Source organism: Puntigrus tetrazona, chromosome 17 (genome assembly GCF_018831695.1).
Source record: "Puntigrus tetrazona isolate hp1 chromosome 17, ASM1883169v1, whole genome shotgun sequence".
Lineage (NCBI taxonomy): Eukaryota > Metazoa > Chordata > Actinopteri > Cypriniformes > Cyprinidae > Puntigrus > Puntigrus tetrazona.
The window spans coordinates 18,005,415-18,014,508 of NC_056715.1; positions in this window are offsets into that span (position 1 = coordinate 18,005,415).

Sequence of the window (9,094 nt, forward strand, 5' to 3'; positions counted from 1 at the left end):
GTCTTAGTCCACGTAAACTTTTATATACATTAATGAGCTCAATCATTTCAAGCTCTTACTTAATTATAGTACATCAATGGTTTCTTCTACTCACCACATTTGACCAGAAATACATTAAAACAGTACTAGTGTGAGATATTTTTACCGTTTCCCTTTGAATATGTAAGTTATTTCTGTGATGCGCAGCTGAAATCTCCAGTGTCACATGATTCTTCAGAAATCATCCTAATGTGTTGATCTGTTGATCAGTTATTGTTAGTTAGTATCGATCATGGTGATATTTTTAAAGTAATGTTAAATTAAACTAAACAGCATTACTTATTACTTATTACGCATTTACTTATCTCACTCCAAACCTTTGCATTGTAATCTATCACTATTTCCACAAAAATTATTATTGACACCTGGAGTAATGATGTAAAGACTGGAGTAATGACACACACACACACACACACACACACACACACACACACACACACACACACAGGGTAACACTTTATATTGATAGTCCACTTCAGACACTCTACTAACGGTAAGTAACTTTGTAACTACAAGGTCAACTAGCAGTCATTAGAGTATTAGTAGACTGTCTGATTAATATCTTCTAACACTTTATTTTGATGTGTTCACAACATACTACATACTATCAGAAACTTTACAAGTATATGTCAACTTACTCTACTGACTCTAAACCTATACCCTAACGGTCTACTCTGAGAGCTAGTTGACATGAAGCTGCAAACTAATGAGAATTAGTTGACATGTATTAGAATGTCTAAAATGGACTACCAAAATAAACCATCATATATAGTTAGTATGTTTGTACGTCTGTATATAAAAGTATAATGACACATTATAATGTAACAAATTGTATTTGAACCAACTGTAACCAAGAATTCTCTACTTGTTTGCTTCTAAATTCCTTTGATTGCTTATTGTAAACTGGTTAAATGCAATGCTTTAATGCTTTATCTTTTCTTCCATAAACACATTCTTAATCGTGAAAGCTGTAAGATACTGCTTCCAGAAATCGTGAGTGTAATATCATTGGCCATAATGAGAAAGTGTCCAGGAGGTGAATATCCAACATTTGATCACTCAAATACAGTTTTGCGTCATATCATACTATCTTAACGCTGAAAGACAAAACAGCGGTGAGGTGCTTGAACAGAAGCGTGTGTAATCACCAGGAGACAAATCAAACGGACTCTGGCTTGAATAATTGACTATGTCTTGTTCCAACTGCAGCTTGCAGACTAGCTGACGACATGTAGCTCTGGAAACCCAGTAGTGTCGTGTGGTCATCTACAATGCAAATTTACCGAAATGTGACACCGGCTCAACTTCTTATTCATGAAGTTCCAGAAAAAGGTAGCATAAAATATCGAACTTAATTTATTAAGTTATTAAAAAAGAAGAAGTAGAACAAGTAAGAAGACCGTAACCACACCCCAGTGTCTCTACGGCTATTTAAATGGCCGTGTCTACATGTCACTGGCTCCTAATAATAAGTTCTGCTTACATGTTATAAATGATCAAACGTGCATGAAGGAAAACACCTGCATTGTGTCTCTTCCATCAACAATGTCTCAGCAGACAGCATATAATACAAGTCCTTTTGAAAGTCAAACTAAAGTAATCAGCTCATGCATAAAACATGCTGTTTGTAAGGTATACGTTTAAGGTCTAAAGTTGCCTGTATCCAGTGAAATGTCTTAAATTATTAAATGGTGCCAATCAGTGTCGCATGCGTCATTCACAATGAGCACACATCTTTTGTATCGTCCTGACAGACATTTCTGTATGATTAGCCAATAAAAATGCATCGACTAAACTTTTCATTAACAACAACATTTCGTTTCTGTGCGGTTTTAATGTATAGATTTTAGCTTGTTTCTCTTTAAAGGAATAGTTGACGGAAAAATTGAATATGCTGAATATTTATTAACGTAATACAATCCCGGGGTGGGTTCACCCATCTCTGTGAGTTTGTTTCTTCATCAGATCTGGAGAAATGTAGCATTCCGTCAGTGTCTCATCAACGGATGCTCTGCAGTGAATGGGTGCCGTCAGAATGAGAGTCCAAACAGATGATAAAAACCAGACCAGACCATCACTTAACACCCACAGAAGACAAAAGATGCATGGCCAAAATAGTCCATAATCCGTAATAACACTTCCTCCAGTGAAATTAGGTTTCAGATTCTCTTCTGATTCAGGCCAGACCTTTAACAAGAAACATTATGGAAAAAGGACCAGATGCAATGGTTTGAAGCTCAAAACGCCTACATTATGGATTTGTTTCTTACAAACATCAAATTTTGCTTTGCAAGCTTTTTGTTTTTGATGTCCCATTGCATTTTTTCTTTTGTATTTTGTCCACATTTGCATATCCTAAACACTTCATATGTTGAAATATGCAGGATTATTTGAACAAACTGAACAAAACGACGCGATGTCATGATAACTTGTATGCATTTTATGTAAAATGATGTTCTATAAAATGTAAATTTGCTTGCATTTTAACAAGCGCTTAAATGTACAAATACTGATGTATTTTCAGCATTTAAACATAAAACAGATACATTGACTACACCTAAAATCGGATCCTTATGAATACTGAAACCGTGGCATTATTTCATTATTTCTGTTGTTTTCAGTTGTCATATCAATTACCTTGTTTGCAACTGCATTATTTAACTGTTGTTCTGCGTGATTTCTGCTGCCAGCTTTCCTCCAAAAGTAGCCCTTTCTAACGTTAACAAAAAAAGTACAGCATTTCTGCAATAGTTTAACCTTTACTTGTCATTTAATGTCTAACTTTTGTCCCATGGGCCACAAAAGGCGTTTTCTCTGACATGCTGTGAATGATAATAGAACTATAAAAAACGCAACATGTGGAAATAATCTGGATAATATTTTCAGCATAAATTCTGCTCTGCACCTCACACAGACCTGCTGTATTCTGCCAGAGAGGACTGTGGCTGCAAAACATTCTCTTTTTGAGTTACTATTGGTACTGCTTTCTACATTTTTGCATTGTAATTGCATTTATCTGTCTGTCTTGCTTGTGTCATACTGTATGGAGATAGTTATGTTTAAGTTCAGAGGTAGGAGTGGGATTAGTGGCAATAAAAATATTTTTAAATGCTATGTTGCTACGAAAATAGTTATTGTCCTGCATATTTTGGTCGACTGCGTTTTATATCCTATATAAAATGGGTAGGTTTAGGTTTGGGGTTTAAAAATTTAAATCGCTTGACAAAACGATAAAAATGCACTGATGCGAATATCTTAATTATAAACTTTTAAACTTTAAAATGCATAAAATTTGTATGTTTTAGCATCAATAATAATGTTTTAAGGTTGCAAAGGTAATGTATTCATGCCTATGTATGAACATGAGATCAGGCTGGTATAAGAGGCTCTGTAGCAATTTATCGTAATAATTTAATTTGGGTTCACCTATGTTCCTTTCATTTGCATGAGTCGGAATAGATGGGGTTTAAAAAATAGACCTTTTAGATTGACGACAGGTCTAAATGAAAGAATGCTCTTAAAACTGGGTGACTTAAATCGCATAAAGATGTTCTTAAAATCAACCGATATTTTTGGCCTCAGAAATATTTGCTTACAAAAAATGAGGTTACAGAATCGAGGTTACAGTAAATATAAATGAGCGTGTAACTTGGTCTACAGACTGACACCTTTCACAATGTCATCCAGGGCGAACCAGAGCCAACCTGATAGCAGGCTGCAATCTTATACGTTCTCTCTTGAAAGGCCTTTCTTGGCTTTGGACTTATTATCCTAATCTCTTTGTGCTCCAGTGCCTCTATGGGTGTACCATCTGACTGTGGTGTAGTATATCACGCTAATCTATTCCTGTGGTGTTTTTACATGCTATTGGTCAGCTGGGGACTGTGGCAATGCTGGGCCTAAGCCAGCATCATGCATGCCATGAGTGACACGCATTAGTTTGGTTTATACAACAGTTATTGTCTTTACATAAGATTAGCTGAGCATCTTTCTAAGAGTGCTGATTTTATAGTCGGGCGTTTGGGAGGTTTATATCTCTCCAGCTGCCTCCGTGTCGCTTGTTTTAGAGAAACAGGTTGTGTTTACACTTGGCATTTACTTGTGACCTGCATCTGAACGTTACACGACAAGTGTGAACGTGTTTGTCATCTAAATGTTATTTGATCGGTGTGCTTCCATTGGCACGGGCCGCATCGTGATTGGACCTGTTTAATCTAAATGCAATCTAGAAATGTGATTGTATCCTGCCTGCATCTTGTTTTTTTTGTTTGCAAAAATATAAAATGTAAAAAAAATGCATACTTATTTATACATAAGCATGCATTTTTTTCACTCGATATAGCTAAATACTAATGGTTTCAAATGATGTTAAAGTTGCTCATAGACCTGAATTTTTTTAACTTGGCAATCATTGTGTTAAAGTATGTCACGTGAGTTTGCTGTGGTGACCGACAGAAAGTGTTTATGCACAGTTACACAAGTGACAAACCAAAATTACACCGGCAATTTTCAACCTTAACTCTACCAGAAAAGTGGAAACATTTTTCGATTTTATTAGCTGTTTTGGTCCTTTAACTACACTGCACTTATTGTGTACATATATGTTCTTACATTGTATCTACATCCATAACTAATTTCTGAACTTATATTTAGAATTACACTGTTGACCAATCCTTTACACCTTAAACCTATTCATACCACCAAACCTGTCCCGTATCCACCTCAATAGCAGCAAAGGTGTTTTTTCAAAAGTGCAGTTCAATATGAACACAATGAAGTACATTTGGCTTATTTTTGATGCAAGTACATAGTAGTTAAGGCCACCTGACCCAGAATTCAGTTCAGTTCTCATCCCCCTCATTTCAGTGGGCTCTGAGCAGGTTCTGGGATTCAAGACAAGAAGTAGAAACACTCTTGAGAACGAAGCCAGAACGTGTTCCTCCTCTCTTGAGTGAGATCAGGCTTCTACAGTCTTTACTTCATATTTCTGAAGAAGACGATTTTTCAAACAATAAACATGAACAAAATGCTTGCATACAAAATATGATAACTGAGTATAAAATGAGGTTATAATCATAATCAGCCTGCTCCTTGATTACAGTTGCATGATGCTTACACACAGTTTTTGAAACCACATCTCCATCAGAGAGAATTACATCCAAAAGTATTTAGCTACAAATAACAAATACAAGCTCAACGAAAAATTTTACAAAAAATTTAACAATTTAACAAGTTAACAAGCTTAACTAAAATACAAAAATTATTTGTAATAAAAAAAAAGTAATTTGTAATTGAAAAATTCAATTCAACAATCGATATTTACAAGCAATCAAGTGCAAGAGACAGAGCCATTACATTGAGATAAGATTTCCCCTCCATGAGCAGCTTATAAACAACATATCCTTTAGCACTAGACAATAAATCCAATATACTGATCATATTTATTTATTTTTAGCATTGCTTACACACTAAAACTTTAAATAACGCACAGTTAGTGAAGCATGATAGCACAACCTCAGCCCAAATCTGCACAACTATAAGCATTTTTGGAAAGCATTACGCTTATTGCCAGACACTAAACACGCTTCTCCGCATTAGCCACAGGAATCTAACATTATCACTGCTGCCCAAAATATTGAAAATATGTTCTGATTTTCTGCCCTGCAGTGTGTCGAGCAAATAAATGGTTTCGTGAACGTGAAGTACTTGTGTTGTGTGTCCTGTTTGGCCAACATTTTCATGTCATAACAATATCTCAACAAAAAAAAAGAATGTTTAGGATTGAGCACAATGCGTATAATGTGTAAGTGCTTCCATCAAAACTCATCTGTATGAACCATGTGTGAAGTGTACCATTGGGATAACATTACTGTACTGTTTTTCCTCTACTGCATTTACTGTAGTGTACTGTAAAGTATGATACTGTACTGTGCAGCATTGAGTTTAACCTTTCGATGCTTTAATTTTTGATTGTTGCGAAAACCTTTGTTGAAACCATAACAAAAGCTGAGGCTGATGATACACTGGGCAATGTTGCTTGAGAATGGGTAAGAAATGTCTATCTGGATAATTTAATAAATAATGGGCCCTGTCCCTCGCCTGGTTGACTGTTTACAGGAACATTTTCTAAAGTTGCCCAGCAACATTGCTCAAAAAGTGGCCCAGTGTATCATCAGCCTAAGTGTTGCATTGAGCTTCACAGAATGCTACCTGATTAAAGACCGCAGTGTTTTATATAAAGTACACTGGTGTGTTTCTGCTAATCTGAAAGTGCACTCATATGAGGCAAGTGTGTATCATTTTGTCATCAGAGTGACATTTTGACAAAGAATTTTGACAAAAGAGTTCCAATTAAATGTGAATGGTTTTGCAAAAACTGTAACATAACCACAAATGCTTACAGTAAAACAACAACGACAACAATTTTTAAACTTGCTTTCTTGTTTACTCTGAATTTTTCATCATCTCTCTTCCAATTACTTTCAGCCTTGAACAGAAATGTACATAGGAGCTAATTAAAGAAGAGCTTTAAGTTTTGAATAACTGTGTGTGTATGATATATCCGAAGACATAACATTATGGCAAATGTGTTTGCAATGTAAAACAAATGTTTCCTTTTGGGATGTGTTTGTGATGTTTTGAATGCCGTGCTTCATTTTGCAAGAGATGTGAGGCGTTTTGCATTTTGTCCGTGCGATTATTGGATTTGTGCGTGAGGTTTGGAAAAAAAGAGGCAGTTTTGAAAACGTAAGCAGTTGAAAAAAACTGTAAATCAGTGTGTTATGAACAAAAAGGAGAATTGTTCGCAGCGTTATGATGACACAAGCTTATTTTGAGACCGATATGAAGTGTTTTGTTGATCTGAGTAGGTTTTGGAGGTGAGATGAACCATTTGGTCAAGATTCATGTTGGTAATGCAGACTGTGTGAGCAGTTTTGAAAATGCGGTTTTAGTACTGAACAATGCTTATTAGCAGTTGAAACAAAACTGTAGCTATTGAATAAGAATAACATGTTTTCATTTTACCTACTCGGCACGAAGAATGAATGAGAAAAGCATTTCCATTTCCATCCTATCCTATCCAAACTGTCATCAGTCAAGTATAATGAGGTACTGTATGAGTCCCAGCTGCTGCAGGAAATCTTTCTCTGTGGAGTTTGTATGTTCTCTCTGTGCTGATGTTGGTTTCCTCTGGGCTTCTCTCGCAATTCAGAGACATACAGGACAGAACTGCAAGACTGGAAAGGCTCCAGCCTCATGACCCTATGAGACCAGCACTGGGGAAAATGTGTGGAAAATTGCGGATGCATGTTCAGTACTGTGAGGCTTCCTCTCACTCTTTCCTAATCCATGTTTCCAAACAAATTATTCCAAAGCAATCAATTTATCAAAAGAAGAAAGACAGACAAAAGACAAAAATAGGACATCTGGTCCAGCTTTCAGGAATAATTACTAATTAGTAATTACTATTCAGTTTGAACAGTGCTATTCAAATTTTACTATTCATAAATACACTACCTGACACAGCTGCGTTTAAAATTGAACTGGAGGTTAAGTGCTGGGCGTCCGGTCAGAGGAGAACTGACCCCAACTGAGTCTGGTTTCTCCCAAGGTTTTTTTTTTCTCCATTCTGTATGGATGGGGTTTTGTTTCCTTGCCGCTGTCGCCTCTGGCTTGCTTGGTTGGGGACACTTAACTTCTAGTGATTTAACGTCGAATTGACTACAGAGACCGTCTCTGCATTTAATAAGAAATTGGTCACTCTCGTCATTATACATCCCTGTCATTATACTGTACAGTGCTTTGATGCAACCTGTGTTGTTAAAAGCGCTATATAAATAAAAATGATTGATTGATTGATAAATATTCTACTAAGATTTTATATTTCAATATAATTCCTGTATCATGTTTTTTTGTTGTTAAAACTGGGTTTAGTGTTTCATTTTGAAAGACCTGAAATGTTCTGATTCTCCAGCGTGTGGATGTGTGAACTGTGGGTAGTGTTTCGACAAAATGAGCCTTGTGCGTGAGCAACCATAAAAAACTATTTATGTAATGTTAAAATGTGTTTGAGGAGACTTTCTTGATCAGCCCACTTCTCTCAACATTAACATACATATCTCAACATACCTTCAAAAGAGGTCAGTCTACTACATGCATTGAGTTGAAGTCAACCTTTACTTTCTGTTTACCTCAGTTACAGTAACAGAGATCAGCACAGGATGTGACGTCGTCTTCAACAGACTTACGTGTAAGAAGGCAACACTTGTAATACAATGTTGTCACCTTGTGGTTCCTCCAGGTTACTACATCTCACCTAACCCTTCCTTGACAATGTAATTCTCCAAACTGACAAGCAATTTCTCACCTTGCACAAATGAATTGTATGTTTATATTGAATTGAATATTTTTTTATTTATCACGTAAATATACCATATGCATTTTTTTTTATAAATTTTAATGTGAATGTTATGCTCTCATTTGTATTTTTATTTCTATTTTTATTTGTAATCTTTTTTCAGCAGGCACGCTGCAAAGTGTATGTTATGTCATGTGACCTAATCACTGACTGATTGAGCACACGTGCCCGTTTTGTTTAATAAAAAGACATGGCTGGAATGCTAATGGAAAAAAGTACCACGTGTACCGGTTGTTTTTTTGCGCTCTGCTAACAATTAACGTGGTTTTATGTAGTTGGTGGGTAATAACCAAATATTGTAATTGAAATGCAGGCGCAAGTATAGCAGTCAGAATTTGAAGCAGATCAAAAAAGTTGATCAAATCTGTCCTAAAACAAGAATGCGTTTGGTGTTTAGGTTTTAGGTAACATCAATGAAAAATGTCGATCCACTTCAGATGTGCTTGAATGTGAATGTAATTTGAATTCAATTTGACAATTTTCTTTTTGCTAATCTAAAAGAAGTGTCGCCTTAAAAAAAAGTGTACATATAAACAGGTTAAAGAGAAGCTGTTTAGAAGCTGAAGGCCAATGCGTGACCTAAACCCAAAGTCCTCTATCAACATTATATGAAGTCAATACTTCTGGGAAACTGAT